Raw genomic sequence first — 16566 nt, forward strand, 5'->3', positions numbered from 1 at the left:
TTTTTTTCCAGCACCGAATTTGACAAGCAGTAGGTTTAATTACTGCCGAACATATGAAATAAATATATATATCTGTACATAATACGAGAGAGCTGGCATCTAAATATTTAGCTTTCACCTTCATGAGATATTTGTTATCAAAGTTTCATAAGGATTTAAAAATCACTACCTATCACAGTTGTACCTCTAATAAACTAATTACATTTGTTGTTTCCACTCTGTAATTAGGTATAATTACACTAATTGCATAAACAGATGCTAATCAGCCTGAAATTACTTTATAAAATAAGAACATTTACACAATAATAATGCCATTTAAAAACGTAAGTCCCCTAAAAGGAGACAAAGGAAATGCCACCAGGAAGTTCGGTGAGGGATTAAGTGTCTGGGACCTAGGTATAATAGGGACCCTGTCACCGGCCCATTACCCTAATGCACTCTATTCCTCTTAGATATAGTATGTTTAAATCCGGGGGCTGTGAATTTCCAGGCCTTTGTGCCTTTGTCTTCACCACCTTAACATTTTTAATGTAGTTTTTGTTGTGTAAATCTATATAAGTGCCATCACCCGTCAGCGGTGACATCCGACAGCGAGAGAGGCCGACCCAGTCTGCATGTATTAGGGCTTTTTTTTTGTGTTTGTGCAGGGGGAAACCACTTAAACAAATTCCAGCTGAAGGAATAAACCTGTAAAAAGAATACATTTTCCTCTGGCTCTGAAACAATAGCTCTGTGCCGAATTTGATGCCCAGGAGAAGAGATTGTTTGGAAGCACAAAGTTCTTTTCCCTCCAGAAGGCAAGGGGAAGGTGGCGTCGAGGATTTTGACTTCTGGACAAAATAAATCTCTTGGATTTGTCAGCTTAATATGAGGAATGACCAAGGATGCGAGCCTGTGAGAGGGGATTGCTAAGTTTTCCATCCCCCCACCCCCCATTGCCACCAAAGAATATCAAATAACAAAAAAAGACAATGCTGAAAACTCACCAATTCCACAAAAATATCGAAGCCTCCAACCAGGCAGGAGCCCTCTGGACATTCCTTCGTAGCTCTTTGAAGCTCTGCATGTCTGTCAATGCTAGACACTAGTGAACCAAACACCTAAGGGCTATGGCCAGGGGTCAAGTCAGCACCGTTAAAATACAGTATTCCTGCGTGCATGCGTGACAGCTGACCTTTGTGTCTTCTGTGAACGATAGCTTAGGAATTTGAGACTTGTTACTAGATACACCTTGAATAGCATTTGCTGTTGTTGACTATGAATTTGGAACCTTAGAAATGAGTAGATCTTTGGGCCTTTGGCTCCTAATATTCTGGGAGATGTACACAGTAGAAGTCCAGGCCTTTTGTCCCTTGACTGTGTGTAGCACAACAACTGGAATGGATTTAAGAGCATTTGGGACTGGGGAGGCTATCTCAGGTGTAACCTGACAACCACGAGATTCGAACTTGCCAAATTGAATTCTCCAGCAATTAGCAGCACACGGATGAAAAAGGAAGAGGGGGGCTGGGGATTTAGCTCAGTGGTAGAGCGCTTACCTAGGAAGCACAAGGCCCTGGGTTCAGTCCCCAGCTCCGAAAAAAAAAAAAAAAAAAAAGGAAGAGGAAATACCTTCCCTGTAGTCCTGGATGATGATGATGTGGTGATATGGCTTCCTCAGGAAGTCAGTGATGGACAGATATAGGCATCGAAGGGGGGAAAAGAAAAAACAGTATTTAGTGGAAATGGAAAGAAATCTCCAAAGAGAAGGTGGCGTTTAAGCTTTGCTTTACCTGAAGGATTGGCGATTGTATTTGAATTTTGGGGCAGAACTTTATTTTCTCCCATTAGAAGGTACTATTTACTATAAAAATTCTAGAAATGGTAGATAGGTACAGTTGAAGAGATGGGAGGCCTTATCTGTGCTACTTGGTTATGACCTGGATGCTTGCTGTCCTTCGGAGTGTAAGAAGGCCACTCTCCCATGGTTGTGTTTCCAGAATAAAATGTCCCCTTAGGCTCACGTGGTTGAACCCTTGGTCCCCAGCCGGTGGGCTTGAAGCTTTTTGGTCCCCTTGCACTGTCCGTTTGCTGAGTCCAGATGCCACGTGACCCGCCAGGCTCCTGCCCCTGACACCACGCCTTGTCTGCTAATGTCTTCTCTGCCATGGCGGGCTGTATTCCTTTGGAACTGTAAGACCCTTCCTCCTTAAACTGCCTTTTTCCGGAAGTATTTTTATAACGGCGATGGGAAAGTACTGGTGACACCCATTTGTTACTGTCACAGAGTGGTCTGTAAAATGTACTTTTCATCTCTTTAGTATGCATAACCTTTGTGGAGAGAAGATTGTGTGTACTTCTTAAAAGGAGACAGGAAGGTGATACAGCACCATTCTTAAATTCCCTGTTGAGAAAGGGAGGAGGGTACGAGAACCCTCTAGGGGAAGGACTTACCAAAATTCTTAAAATTAAAATACATACTTAATTTTATGTGTACAAGCATTTTACCTAAATTTATTGTACCACAGGTGAGCTGGGCACCATGGAGGCCAGAAGAGGGCATTCGATCTCCTGGAAGTGGACTTACAGATGGTTGTGAGCCACTATGCGGGTGCTGGGAACTGCACCAGGTCCTCTGCAGGAGCAGCCAGCCTTTTTAACTCTGAGCCATCTGTCCAGCCCATGTTTAACTTTTGAAAATCATATCTATTTAAGGCATACAGTATGATGCTGTGAGAAACAAATACAGTAAAGGGATTAGGGGAACAGATAGACATGTTGGTCACAGCCAAGCCCTTTCACAGCAAGGCCAAGAGTGTCTAAACCTGAATATGTTACACTAGTAACCGTTGTCTTTATTTTGAACTCTGTTAAATTTCTGAGAAGAGAATTGCTTTTATTCATTTTTTAATCAAGTCTAGGAAACTACTTTTGGTATCTGTAGCTATTTTATTCTGTGGCCATAGTTATGTTCAAGTAAGTCTCCTGTGTTGGGGGATTCTGCAGGGTTCAATCTTAAGGGTAGATTCTTCTTGCTAGACATAAGGCATTTTTCGTAGAATACAGAGACATTCCTAGGTTCTGCTCCAGGGTGTACCCACCTGAGTCCTAGTGACAATTGAAGAACACTTAAGGAGAGCAGAAGCAGTTGTGCTGGCTGTGAATCTAGTGTCTGGTCTGTAGCCACAGAGCTAAGGATGCCCCATGTTTACTTCACGTTTGGCCTTACGGTGAGTGAAATTATAAGTGTGTTGAGTGCCTTGCTAGCTGTGAAGAAGTGCTCATTGAGAAAGAGAGGTTGAGAAGGGCCAGATAGTACAGAGGACAGTGAGATCCCAGTCCTGTAAGTCTTAATTGTTGGAGCAAATAGCCTTCTTAGCTTGAAAACCAGAATGACCTCCTCACTAAGGGAGTTTAATTCTCTGCGTGGCCCATTGTCAACACCAGTGTGGTCTCTAGATCTGTGTTTATAGAAAGATCATTGCAGCATGTCATGGAATGACAACCGCAAGTCAAAAGCATAATATTTTGCTTACTCCTAAAAATATATAAATATGTGCATATGAATTATGACGGTAGAGGAAGGAAGGAAAAGTGGGATTTTAAACGCAGATGCATTTATGGATGAGCATTCATTTACCAGAGGTTCTAAGTTCAATGTGGTAGTCAAGTTAGCTTGTTCAGTACCACATGAGGCATTCAGCTGGCCAGGGAGTTATAGAGGATATGAATGGCTTTTGCCATGTTTGCCTGACTCAGCCATGTCTTCTAAAATGAGAATACATTAATTAAGCTGGGTGGTGGTAATACACACCATTAATCCTAGCATTCCAGAGGCAGAGGCAGGTGAATCTCTGTGAGTTTCAAGGCCTATTGAGACTACGAAGTGAGTTCCAGGACAGACAAGGGTACATAGCAAAAGCCTGTCTCAAAAAAATCAGACCAAGCCAACCAATCAACCAACCAACCAATCAATCAAACAAAGAATATATTAAGTAGAATGTTCTAGGTCTTTGAAGAGTGCTGAGATGGCCATTCCCTATAAGCCAAGGGAACTGGAAGAAGGAAGATACCTCAAGACTCTGTGGCTTCAGTGAGGTGACATGGATCTCCGGTTGCTAGAGACCAAGTAGTAGCTTAGAATCACAAGGAAATAAAGTAGGGTATGTATTAGTGTGCATTCTGTAGAGAATATATATATTTATATATAATTTCTAATATATATGGATCCAGTTATGTGTGGTATGTACATACCACACACACACACACACACACACACACACATATACCACACACCACACACACACTGACACACACACACACCACACACACACACTGACACACACAACACACACACACACACACACTGACACACACACGCATACATACACACACACACACGTTTATTAGAATGGTAGAGTTGACTTACAGGCAGTGGTCCAGCTAGTCCAACAATGGCTGCCTATGAATGGAAGGTCTAAGAATCCAGTAATTATTCAGTTCATGAAGCCAGATGCCTCAAGTGGCCTTCAGTATACAGCAGAATCCTAAGAAGTAAGCGTTAATGCCAGTCAAGAAATGGACTTGCTAGTGAGAGTGAGGGCAAGTAGACTGAAGAGAAAACAAGCTTCCTTGTTCAGTGTCCTGTTATATAGGCTACCAGCAGAAGGTGTGGCCCAGGTCAAAGGTGGATCTTTCCACCTCAAAAGATCTAGATTAAAAGTGGGGCCTCTCACTTCAAATGATTTAATTAAGAAAACAACAACAACCACCCTTACAGGTGTGCCCAATTGTTTGGATTTTAGTTGATTCCAGATGTAGTCAAGTTGACAACCAAGGCTAGATGTCCCAAGTCCACCTCTGTTCAATGTGACACAGTCATATCTCCTTATGTCATGCCAGAAGCCTAAAGTGGCCAGGGAGAAGTCAGGGCTTCCAATTCGATTGGAATGTCTGTTGTGGCTCCTGGCAGGCAGGAGTGCTTCTGTCTTTGGAACCAAAACTTCTAGTCCAGCAGAACCTAAGGCCAAGGGAACAGGAAGCAAAAATTCTCCTAGTGGTTACTGGGAGTGATACTGAATGGAACTATTTCCTTTCCACCTCTTGATTTCTGAACCTGTGGATTCTGGCTATGGGAGAAACCATGCCATATATTGGATCCTGATTCAAAGCATATTCTGCCTTTTGGAGAACCTTGCCCCAACCCTCCAGGCTCCTGACACTGAATTTGCACTGTTACTGTGTCTTCAGAAGACCATTCCTCCTTTATATAAGGCTGGTGGCTTCAGGATGCTGGGAGAACATGAGGAGAGAGGTGGATTCCCTGATCATTAGAACACTGTCACATTTCTCTACTGTGGAGGGAGTTCCTTGGTCAGAAGCAATACTGTGTGGAATACCATGATGGTGGATACGACATTCTGAAGTCCAGGATGGTGGCCTTGGTAGAAGCATTAGGAGCAGAAAAGGCAAATCCATACCCAGAATAACCATCTAATTCAGTAAGGACAAAGGGCTGTTCTTTCTACAGAGGAAGGGGTTCAGTTTAGTCACCTGCCACTGGGTTGCTGACTGGTCACCCCAGGAAATGGTAACATATCTAGGGTTCAGTGTTGGTCGCTGATGCTGTCAGATTTTCCACTCAGCAGCAGCCAGGTTGGCCTTGGTGGATGGAAGTCCATGTTTTCGAGCCCATGTACAACCACCATCTCTGTCACCATGGCCACTTTGTTCATGGGCACATTGGGTGGTGGCAGGAATGGCTGAGGAAAGAGGCTGACTGTCTACAAAACAGGTCACCCTATCTTGGTCATTGAGCTCGGTCTTTGAACTCCTCTCCAGCTGGAGCCACCTTTACCTTCACCTCCTTTGCCCATCGGGAGAGATCTATCCACATACTTCTTCCCCAGATGTCTTTCTCACCAATTTCTCAATCATGCGCTTTCCAAGACCCTAACCATCCAGCCAATCCATTGGCTAGACAGCCCATGAGTCAGTGAACAATTGTACATCTGGCCATTTCTTCTTCTAAACAAAATGTATGGCCATAGGTACTGCCCAGAGTTCTGTCCACTGTGAAGATCTACATTTCTGGTGTCTTCTACAGTTGTCCCAGAAAGGGATTGTAATGTTGCTGCTGTCCACTTCTGGTTGGCACCTGCGTATGTGCAGAACCATCAGAAAACCAGGCCCTAGTCTTCTTCAGTTAGCCAGTCATAGGGCACACCTCTGAGGCTCTAGGTGCGTGCTTGGCAGCAATGACATGGTAATGGGAGTAGAAACCACAAGCATTTGGGTAACTTCTTCATAGAACTTGCTTGTGCCTTCAGAAGCTGCTTGGGTCTGGTCCAGCAGGGTTGTCGCCCTGTACACCCTCCTGTATGGCTTAGTGGGCCAGATAACACCCAGCTCATAATGGGCAGCTCAGGGTCCAAAACAACTTCATGGTTCATTGTCAAATGTTCAGTTTCTACTCAGGCCCAACTGCAGGCTAAGAGCTGTCCCTATAAGGAATGATAGCTCCATAATCCAGAAGGTCTCTTTTATGATTCTCCTGTGCTTGGAGCCTGACAAAAGCTCCAAGAGTATCCCTGTCTGCCACTGATACCCCAAGCACCACTGGGGCTGCTGGATCATATGGTCCAAGCAGTAGAGCAGTCTGCGCAGCAGCCTGGCCATGTTGAAGAGCCTCCTCCTGCTCCTGGTCGTACTCAAAGCTAGCAGCTCTCCGAGTCTCTTGGTATATGGGCCAGCATAACACACCCAAGTGAGGAAAGTGCTGTCTCCAGAATCCAAATAGGCCAATTAAACATCGTGCTTCTTTCTTGATGGTGGGAGGGGCCAGGTGCAATAACTTAGCCTTCACCTTAAAAGGAGTAACTCTGCATGCCCCACACCACTGGATTCCTTAGAATTTTACTGAGGTTTATAGTAAGACCCTTGAATTTTGTTTGGATTTTTCCCCATTCTCTGATGTCCACATGTGCTACCCATAAGTCAAAACCTCCTGCTCACTTGGTCCAATTAGCATAATGTCATTGATATAGTGAACCTGTCTTAGGGTTTTACTGCTGTGAACAGACCCCGTCACCAATGCAAGTCTTATAAAGGACAATATTTAATTGGGGCTGGCTTACAGGTTCAGAGAGTCAGTCCAGTTTCATCAAGGCGGGAGCATGACAGCCTTCAGGTAGGCATGGTGCAGGCTGAGCTGAGAGTTCTACATTTTCATCTGAAGGCTGCAAGCAGAATACTCACTTCCAGGCAGCTAGGGTGAGGTGCCACTGTGACACACCCACTCCAACAAGGCTACACCTCTTAATAGTGCCACTCCCTGGGATGAGCATATACAAGCCATCACAGAACCCAATATGATATTTTGTGGAAGAGAGAGACAATCAAGATTCCTTCTAAGTTATGACACAGAGCTGGAGAGTTAATGTATCCTTGAGGTAAAACTGTAGAGGTATACTGCTGGCCTTGCCAAATGAAAGCAAGGTTCTTCTGGTGGTCCTTATGATCAGGTACTGAGAAGAAGCATTTACTAGATCAATAGTTGCATACCATATACCAAATGTGTTAGTCTTCTCCGGTAAGGATACCACTTCTGGTAGAGCAGCTGCGATTGCAGTCACCACTTGATTGACTTTTCAATAGTCAACTGTCATTCTCCTGGATCCATCTGTCCTCAGCACTGGACAGATTAGGGAGTTAAAAGGAGGTGTGGTGGGAACCACCACCCCTACATCTTTCAATTTCTTCATGGTGGCACTAACTTCTACAGTTCTTCCAGGGATGACATACTGATTTTGATTTATTATTTTCCCAGGCAGAAGTAACTCTAAAGGCTTCCAGTTAGCCTTTCTGACCATAAAAGCCCTCACTCCACAGGTCAGGGAACCAATGTGAGAATTCTGCCAACTTTTAAGTATATCCATCCCAATTAAATATCCTGGGAATGAGGAAATAACCAGAGGATGAATTCGGGGACCCTCTGGACCTGCTGGGAGTGGGACTTCAGCCTAAACTCCATTAATCACCTGTCCTCCATAGGCCCCTATTTTAACTGGAGGGCCAGAGTGTTTCTTGGGATCAGCATCAAGTCAGAACCAGTGTCCGATAGACCCCAGAGAGTCTGATGGTTTTGTTTCCCCCAGTGTACAGTTCCCTTGTAAAAGGCCACAGGTCCCTCTGGGGAAGGACTGGTGAAAGGCTAATAAATACAACTTCCAGCTACTTTCTCAAGGTCCTCCCTCAGGGAACCTGGCCATCCCTGCATCCAAGGGGTTCTGGGTCTGCAAACTGGCTCAGGTGTGGAAACTGATTCACGGGTCAGATTTCCTTTCACCATGATCCAATGGAATCTTTCTTTTGTTTGTCTGAGAATTTTTCTGCTTATGCAGTCCAAACAAAAATGCAGTTGGCCTATCATTTATTTTATGCTTGGAAAGACCATGATTGATTAGCCAGTATGAGTGGTATTGCCATAAAAATCACTTGGCCTGTGCTGCCATTTGGGGTTAGGCTGTTGTGGACCTTTGCTTTGTCTATGCTGGATGTTGCGATAACTACAATCTCCTTGCCTTTGGGGATTCAGTGCTACCACCTGGCCCCTGCCACTTAGGGTCCCAATTAAACTCATCACTTTTTTTTAAAAAAAAGATTTATTTATTTTATATATATGAGTACACTGTAGCTGTCTTCAGACACACCAGAAGAGGGCATCAGATCTCATTACAGATGGTTGTGAGCCACCATGTGGTTGCTGGGAATTGAACTCAGGACCTCTGGAAGAGCAGCCAGTGCTCTTAACCACTGAGCCATCTCTCCAGCCACCAAAACCCATTGCTTTTAATTCGTAGTGTCTCTGATCCTGGGTAGTGTCTCTGATCCTGAGGTCTGGCATAAATGGTCACAGCAAAGCTCTTGGTATGTGCTAGCACCCTCTGACCATTTTGCATCTTACAGGACTGCTGAAGTGCACGTCTTCTGGGCCTTCCCCTATGGAGGATTAGGTTTGCATAGCATATCCACACTAGCATTGCAATTTCCCTGAGCCTTAGATTCCCTTCATCAACACTGAGCCAAAGGATGTTAGGCATTTCCAACTCCCATTTCAGTAGGCCATCTTCTGATAAATCCTTCAAACAGATTTTGGACACTTTTAAAAGTTTGAGCTTCCACATTAAACCCAGAGTCTCCACTCTCAGTTGGCCCATCTATAAAGAACACTCAGCCTCATCAGGTGTTAAGTTCCTTCCACCATTATCCCACACTCTTAAAATCCATTCCCACACACATTCCCTAGACTTCTGCCTGAATGAATTAGCAAACTCATTAAGCTCCTTGGTAGTGTAGGGCTCCTCCTCCTCCACTCTCTATCTCTTCCCTCAGAGCCTGCTTAGCCTTAAGTCTGGTTGTAGGTCTAGAGGCAACTGTTGGTGGGCCCCGAGGGACATCAGTGTAGTCTTATCTGGCGTCTCCTTCAGGGAAAGTTATTGTTGGTTTAGCAGGCAGTGAAGAGTTAATTTCCTCAGTCAAAGACAGAAGAGGCAATATTTCAGGGGCTGGGGCTGGGAGTACCTCTGCTTGAGGGTGGAGAGACTATTCCCTCAGGTGAGATAACCCTTGAGAATCTGAGGGTTCAAAGTTCTAGGCTTCAATAGGGCGCCCCCACACATCTCTACCCCAAGTTGCAGGATCCCATTCTTTGCCAATTAATGCCCTTTAATCTTGAATTTTTGCCGTAACTCCAACCTTATAAAGAGGGCTTCAGTTTGATTTTCCACTGCTTGAGTTCTGTGGCTGCTGAAGAGAAGACTCTCTTCCAGGGCACACCCACAAACCTTTAGACCGTTGATACACATCGGAGCTGGTCAGTTTTATCACCGAGTTTATTAACCTTCATTATATTCTGAGATGCTAGAAGTTGGTCAGGTTTATCACAGAGCTCATGCTAGGAGCAACCAACCAGTATCATCATTTTCCTTATCTTTCCACAAGTTGGCCAAAAGTTTTATATACAGAGTTACCGAATCGGTTGCCTCTCACAACTGGTGAATTAGGATAACCAAATGCATTTGTCTCCTTACATTTGCAAAATAGTTCATCCCATGGGCTTTCCGTACTCTCCCAGCTTTTTAGAAGGGGTTTCAGTAACTGTAGGTGTTGACAAATTGGAAAACCTATTTCAAGAAACTTAAAGTAGTCATCTTTATACCTCTGGTGCTCTAGAACCACTTCTGGTACCAAAATCTGTATTAGTCAGGATTCTCTAGAGAAACAGATTTTATAGAATCTAATCTAATCTAATCTAATCTAAGTATGTATGTATATATGTATGTATGTATGTATGTATGTATGTATCTATCTATCTATCTATCTATCTATCTACCTATCTATCTATCTATCTATCATCTATCTTTCTACCTACTTTCCTTCCTACCTACCTACCTGTTGATCTATCTACCTATCTAGAATGGGGATTTATTCTAATGACTTACAGGCTGTGGTCCAGCTAGTCCAACACTATCTGTCTACCAATGGAAGGTCCAAGAACCCAGCAGTTATTCAGCCCATGATTCAGGATGTCTCAGCTGGTCTTCAGTATGTGACAATAGAATCCCAAAGAGGGAGGTTCTCGTGCCAGTGAAGGAATGGACCTGCCAGCAAAAGCAAGAGCAAGCAGGCAAAAGGCAAGCTTCCTTCTCCCGTGTCCTTCATATAGGCTGCCAGCAGAAGGTGTGGCCCACATTAAAGGTAGATCTTCCCACCTCGAAAGATCCAGATCAAAGGGTTCTTTCACTTCAAATGATTTAATCAAGAAAAACATTTCTCACAGATGTTCCCAGCTGCCTGAGTTTGGGTTAATTCCAGATGTAGTCAGGTTAACAACCAAGAACAGCCACCAGTGCGGTAGTATTATTATCACACAGAGGGAAGATGATAGTGGTTTGAACACCCTCAATATGCGATGTACTAAATGAGTTTAGCAGCTCAAGTGGGTTTTGTTTTAATACAAATAAGTGAGAAAAATTCATCCCTGGTGATCCAAGGCCAGATGGGAATAGCCATGACTTCTTAAGAAGGCCTCAACTCATTAGATGTTTTAAGTGAAGAGAAGACAGATAACAGCAAGGAAGGAGAACCACAAAAATGCCTCGGTTATCTTACCATGCTGTAGTCTTTCTAAAAGTGTCTGATGCATTTTTCAGGGTAACTAGGCTTTCAAAGATGCTCAATATGATGGCAGTGTTCTCTGAGTTGTGAGTAGGAGAACACAAGGACACCATCTTTATCTTGACTTCCAACAGTTTCTACAGGAAGCAGCCATGGGAAACAGCAGTCACTACCGTAGCCGTGAGGGGTGGCAGGAGATACTGTAGGCTGTCGTGTGGATGTGTCTATGACTCATCTAACAGTTAGGACAGGAGGATCAGCTCTCTTCAGTCCAGACTTAAACCTGCTTTAAGGAGAGCCATCTGAAAGTAGTTTTCCCCCTTTCCTTTTCAAAGATTTGTTTGTTTAGTGTGTGTGTGTGTGTGTGTGTGTGTGTGTATGTATGTGTGTATGTGAGTATGTGTGTATGTGTCGGTGTGTATGTGTGTGTTTATGTCTATGTACATGTGTAGTGTATATATATGTATATATATATTGTGTGTGTGAGTATGTGTGTATGTGTCAGTGTGTGTGAGTATGTGTGTATGTGTCAGTGTGTGTGAGTATGTGTGTATGTGTCTGTGTGTGAGTATGCATGTGTTTGTGTTTATGTATGTATGTATTGTATATGTATGTATGCATGTGTTTGTGTTTATGTATGTATGTATTGTATATGTATGTATGTATGTACATATGTTTGTATCTATGTCCATGTATAGTGTATATGTATGTATGCATGTATGTATTTATGTGAGTATGTGTGTGTGCATGTGTCTGAGTGTGTATGCGTGTGTTTGTGGTCGTGTGTGTGTGTCTATGTCTGTGTACCCTGAATCTATGTCTGTGCACCACATACATGCCTGTTGCCTATGGAAGAGAACATCGGATCCCCTGGAACAGGAGTTACAAATGACTTTGAACCACCGTGTGGGCTCTTGAAATGGAACCAGGGATCTCTGGAAAGCTTCTTAACCACTGAGCAATCTCTCTAGCCTGGCATATTAGTTTTCCTGTTTTTTGACATTGAATAAAATTGTAATAGAAACAGAAAAGAGTCAAACTTAACATTAATGAAAATAATGCAAATAATTAAGGACAATTGAGAAGCTTCCAGTAATAAATCCTCTTTGTCACTGTTGGTTCTCTGAGACAGGGTGATACTTCGTAGGTTCGCTGATATTGAGCTCTTTTTTAAACTTTTTTATTTTTAATTACGTATAGATGCCTGGACACTTCGGAAGACGTTCTCTGGAGCTGGAGGAGGTTACAGGTGGTCGTGAACTTCCTGAGGTGGCTGCTGGGAGCTGAACTCAGGTTCTCTGCAAGATAGTACATGCTTTTAATTTCTGAGCCATCTTTCTGGCTTCTAATCTCAAACTCTTAATCCTCCTGTATCAAGTTTCCAAGGCCGGGGAATCCAAGCATGAACTGCAATGCCCAGCATTAAAGATAAATCTATAATTTTATTTCAACGACAGAATAATTAAACCAAGGAAAGTACTTCACTTTGAGTTGCTTTTAAATAATTCCTCTTAAACTGTTTATCAAAACTTATCTTCTCCTCCCCCTCTCCCCCTCCCTCTCTCCCTCTTTCTCTCTCTCTCCACCTTCCCCCTCCCCCCTCTCTCATTCTTTGAGCCACGGTCTCTCTACATATTTCTAGCTGTCTCGGAACTCACTGTATAGACCAGGCTGGCCTCGACCTCACACAGATCTGCCTCCCAAGTATAGGGACCACATATCTTTTCAGCACATCCAAAGTGGGATATGGTAATGTTTTCGCCTGTGATCAAATACAGAAAAATGAGCTAAAGTTTTATCGTGTTTTTGTTTCTGTGTAGAACCTAGCAAAATATTGGGAAGACAGTGCTGTGGGTTAGAAGTGATCAAAAATAATTCATGTCTTTATCAAACTAGTCCTTGAGTTGAATTTAGTACCCAGTTAGGAGGGTTTCTTTTTTTCATAGATATCCAAAGCCATTTCTGGTTAGAGATGCTATGGAATAGTACAAGATAAAGTCAGAGAAAACAAATGCTTGTTCTTGGCAATGCTGAAAGTTAAGGGGATTGGACATGGTAGGCCGGAACGCTACCTCCGAGCTCCGGCTCTAGCTCTAAACATTTACAGGAATTACTGACGAGCGGATGAGATAGAAGCTGAGCCTCTAGTGGTATGACGTTTGGTTAGCTGAGGGGGCCTCACTGTGGGAACCCTATAGATAACAGTTATCTTTCTGTAACTGGTCAATAAACTGGGCACAGGGGAAGCCTACCCTGATGCTTTGGTAAGCAAAGAGCCCTGATTCGAAGAACCTGATGCATGATGTATTTATATATACATACATACATACATACATACATACATACATACATATACACACACACAAACACATATATGTATACATATATACATATATACATTTATACACATACACACACACACACACACACACACACACACACACACACACACACATATATATATATATATTCCTAGAATCTGGAAGGCTGAGGCAGGCTGGTGGTGAGTTCAAGACCACTTTTGGCTATTTACAAAGTCTGAGGCCAGTCTGGGTCGTAGAAGACTCTATTAAAATAAAGCAGAACAAAACAAAAGCAACAAAACGGAAATTACTGTCAGGATGTAAGGATATTGCAACCCCATACAACTCCATGATATTTTGCATGTAGATAATAACCTATGCAAGATTCTGTGATTTACTTTTGCCTTCATTTCCCCAGAAATAAGGTTTGAGCTCATAAACTTTAAGCAAGATATAGTGGCTCATGCATGTAATCCCAGTGGCTCAAGGCCAGGCTAGGCTACAAAATAAATTATAGTCAGCATGGGGTACAGTGTAAGCCTCCATATTAAAAACAACTTAATGAAAATTAAATTTAGAGTATATTATAGTTATTATTTTCCCCCAATATTTAAGTATTTATAGACATGGGTAATTTCACTAAGTAGACTGCACTGTCAAGTGGCACATCCATGTTTGAGAACAGAATCTCACTCACCATGTAGCTCAGGCTAGCCCTGAAGTCATTATCTTCCTAACTCAGGCTCCCAAGTGTACCCAGCACTTGTGGTTACTAGCACATTTACTTGAAAACAATTACACAGTACATCTGTGCATTGCTCTTTATGCAGTGAGCCATTTATAAAGCCTGTTTTTCAATAGAGAAGACACGGAAAACAAATTTGGAGTCGATACTGTCTCTGGGGGGGGTGTGCCCCAGAGGAGAGAAAGGAGGAGAGTTTTGAGATGTTCACACTTCTTCAAAAGCCCAGATATTTCCAAGTATAAAAACGTTCAGTTGTTCCTTTGAGGAGCTTGGCTTATTTTTAATCCTTACCTCTGCTCTAGTCATGGTATAGGATGTCCTCCTCCAGCTCTGAGGCTAGAGGAATGGCGGCCTTTGAGCATCAGTTGATGGGGGAGACCAGCACACAGCAGACATCTCTGATATCCAGATTCTTAGGTACATGGGTTGCACGGCGACTTGTCCGGTTGTCATCTAAGAAAATGCACTGTTTTGTTCTGTCTCGAGTTTACTGAAAAAGACATTTCAACAGAGCTTCATAAGGCAGAGAGACCACTTAGGTGCCCCCAATCACCATACTCCCCTGCACCCCCCAAAAAAAGTTGAACTGCGACTATTTTTTTCTCTGGGTAGCAAAAGAGATACTGGCTATTGGGAGCCACTTGACCACACTAGCTCCTTCATTGGTGACAGGGAAAACCAAATCATATTTGTTGAGACTGAAGCTTAGGTAATACATGTGTCTGGAAAACATTGGGAAGGCAAAAATGAAGATTTTTCAGAAATACAATGAATGTGGATTTGAAGCAAACAAAAAGAGGGGAAAACCAAAAAGACTGCAAGTATTTCAGATGTCTCGAAGTGTGCCCAGTTATTTTTGCTCCATGATTTGTGACATATCGAGTGATGTCACCCAGTGCTGCTCTCTGGAGGGGAACCTAAGTGTACCCAGCCTTAGCCATCCAAGGGCGGACTTGCCAAAAGTTTAAAGAGAAACACATGACTCCGGAACCTGGGTATCTAATTAGATACCCAGTGGTGGAAGAATGTTGAATAATAAAAGCAGGAAGAAAATCTGGCGTGTCTTTTGTTGAAATTCAATCCCCTATCCCCAGTCTCTGCAAACTTTTCAATCACTTTTTAAAGGATACAGTGAATTTTATCACAATTTTGTCAATCAAAACCACATGGGCTCCTTCCATTGATGACAGGGAAAACCAAAATCATATTTGTTAAGACTGAAACTCAGGTAATAAATAAACGAGAGTAGGGTGGGGTGGAGGGTGGTGTGCAGTGTGAGAGCTAGAGTTCCTTACAAAGGAACAATGAATCTCGCCTAAACATTTAATTTGGAGAGGATAATGAACTTCCGGAAGAGAAAACCTTATGAGGTTACCCTTGTGACTAAAACTGACTTTCTCCTCAGCCTCAAACCCAATCTATTTTTCTGTCCCGAGGTCACAGTGTTCATCAAGAATGTCCCACATGCTGCTCATGTGTAGCTGCAAGCTGCCTCAGCTCAAAGGGGCTCATCCTGTAAAGGGGTTGAGTACGGTTGCAATGGTTTTAGAGCAGGGCTCAGAAAAGGACTGGTGCTCCGCCCAATCTGGCCTGAAGCCTACTTCCCTAAATAGGGTGTTAATGGGCCAAAGCCACGCCCGCTCATTTGCATACCCATCTGTAACTTCTTTCACGGTACTATTGAAGTGAGCACTTGTAAAAGTCAGAGAGGCTATAATCTGACCTTTTATAGACATTTCCTAAACCCTCTTTATAAGCAAGGAGATCCCGACAACACACCGTGAGAACAGCTTGCTGCTGGAAGTGCGAGACTTGTGGTAACAAGGACATTTCTATCAGATTCTTGGACACTGAGAAAAGGAGTTTTTTGTAACAGGGCTCACCAGCTACTACTCAAAAGACCTCCATCCTTTAGTACCAAAGTTGCTTTGCTTTGGGGTCAGTTTTGGTAAAACATTTAGGGCTTCCCCTATCCTCTTTTCCTGGTTTGGAAGGAGCCTGCCTTCAATCCAAATGTCTAGTGGTCCTTTGAGGCTACATGGAGGCTTCCGGTTTGTCTTTGTTTCTGGCTTGTGCAGCCTTGCCTGTGGGAAGTGATGGATGGGAACGCGTTGTTTTGTCCGTTTTTATTCTTGGCTCCGACTTTCCCCAGTGCTATCCATTTTAATCCAACGGGTGCAAAGAGAACAAAAGAAATGTAATTGTATCTCAAACAAGATCTTTGATCACTTAATTGATGAATTAAAGACGTGCAGAGGCTGTGCACCAGGCCGAATGCTTCAGATTTAGCGGTAATTTTAGAAGCGTCTTGTTATTAGATCCTTATTTCCAGCCGTCCTGCACGAAGGTATTTCCAAATGT

The 16566-nt window shown here is 43.2% G+C and overlaps 1 protein-coding gene across 4 annotated transcripts in view; it reads left to right on the forward strand.

The window, feature by feature from the left end:
- LOC147999447 (uncharacterized) overlaps positions 1 to 16566 on the forward strand; it is a 191043-nt gene that overhangs the window by 142432 nt on the left and 32045 nt on the right. Inside the window, exon 2 of one of the 4 annotated variants that reach the window (XR_015644133.1) lies at positions 12358 to 12450. The exons of the other annotated variants lie outside the window; for them this stretch is intronic. The gene's annotated coding sequence lies outside the window, so the exon portion shown is untranslated. The remainder of the gene's footprint in view (positions 1 to 12357; positions 12451 to 16566) is intronic. 4 annotated transcript variants of the gene reach the window in all.

Source organism: Rattus norvegicus, chromosome 19 (genome assembly GCF_021556685.1).
Source record: "Rattus norvegicus strain SHRSP/BbbUtx chromosome 19, alternate assembly SHRSP_T2T, whole genome shotgun sequence".
In the NCBI taxonomy this organism is placed as follows: Eukaryota; Metazoa; Chordata; class Mammalia; order Rodentia; family Muridae; genus Rattus; species Rattus norvegicus.